Below are 1,832 nucleotides of genomic sequence, written 5' to 3' on the forward strand. Positions count from 1 at the left end.
AAACCACAACAAAGGATAGGTATCCCCCATTTCCTACTGCATTCATGGTAATAAATGTGTGTTAGAATTCAAAAGTGGAAATTGGACGTTGTAGCACATCACTGCTTAGTTAAGTTGATCGTTTGTCATGAGTTACAAAAAAAACTCCCTCATCTGTCATGGGACAAATTTGTCTCTTCAGGGACAGGGCATTGTAAAATCTAAGAAACAGAACTCCCCACAACACCTCCTTCAGTGAGAGTAGATGGTCATAAAAGTGGGAAGAAGTCTGGTCAGAAAGAGTCCAAAAGGACAACGGCAATAGTTTCAGATGAATAAGTTGCTCATACATTAATCCATCTATCCACTCCAGGCTTTACAACCCCAAGATCCAAGAATCCCAGGGCTTCAATTTTGGTAGTTCAAACGCTCAGGAAAAGAAAAAAGATTCTTCAAGAAACATAGAAAATATCAACCTAATAACCAATCAAATTCAGTTCATACATTACCTATTCATAAATTCAAATCGACCATTAGATTGAAGTATGATAAGAACTCAACAAATCATATCAATTAGACCATGTTAAATAAGGACCACATCCAAATGTAAATTAAAAAAGAAAGTGAAATTTAGGTAATTCTGGAACAAATTAGCTTGAAAATTGGCCATGTGAAAATAAAATGACGGAACACAACGAGAATCTAAAACTTTGAAATATTGTTTATTAGGAGTGCAAAATCATGTGCTTAATTGCATTATGAATAGAAAGTATGATAAGAACTCAGTACCAAATCATATCAAGTGCAAAATCTCGTGCTTAATTGCACTATGAATAGAAAGTATGATAAGAACTCAATACCAAATCATATCAATTAGACCATGTTAGGTAAGGACCAGTTCCAGATACAGATTAAGGAAGAAAGTTAAATAGGATCAATTCTGGAACCTGCTACCTCGAAAATTGATGAAACTAAAAATAGAATAATGGTACAGGATTTGAAATTGAAGAATTTGAGATATTGTTTATTTTGAGTGCAGAGTTTTGTGCTTAGTTGCACTATGAAGAGAAAGCAAGCAAGAAGTTCCCTTTTGTACAAGAGATGTTGCTCTGTCTCTGGTTGTAGACTTTGTACAGAAATTTCGGTTCTATTTCAGCCTGGTCTTTGAAGTGGCAATGGCCACAATATATTTCCCATTCCATCACCTAACACTAAATATTAATTAAATCTTAACCATAAGTAAGGATGCGCACCTTGTAATGAATGGGAGGAGATGATGGAACACCTAACAAACAGTTCCAGCATTAGCAACAGCCTGTGGAGTAGCCACCAACAACTGTTTGAACATTGTCATAGAAACTACCATAATATAAAAAATACTTTGGAATTCTGGCCAAAAAAACCTTACTAGAACTAGGTGCTAAACCACGCGTGGATACTTTCAGTAGGGTTTATGCTATGGAATATATGGAAGGAAAAAAAAAATGTGATATATTTAAGGAAGAAAAGAGAACCCCGGGTGAAATATGGAAACAGACAATCCTGAATATCAGAGAAAAAATCTTAACAGAAAGGTGGAAGGACGAAGATTGGAAGACCAACCAAATGGAGGAGAGAATCCTGTAGAGGTTACAATTAAATCAAAGCATGATAGACAGAACCCGAAGTAAAAATAAACACAGATAGGTTGAAGAGATAACCACTTACAAGAATCCACAGTAAGCCTTTACAGAGCTAAACTTTGATGGAGCAGCAAAAGGCAACCCAGGAGATGCTGAAATAGGAGGGATATTTAGGGACGATGGAGGAAAAATTTTGAGAATTTTTGCGATGGACTGTGGGGAAGCAACGAA

Source organism: Pinus tabuliformis, chromosome 8 (genome assembly GCF_031772625.1).
Source record: "Pinus tabuliformis cultivar Carrire ecotype Pingquan chromosome 8, CPIR1, whole genome shotgun sequence".
NCBI classification, from domain to species: Eukaryota; Viridiplantae; Streptophyta; class Pinopsida; order Pinales; family Pinaceae; genus Pinus; species Pinus tabuliformis.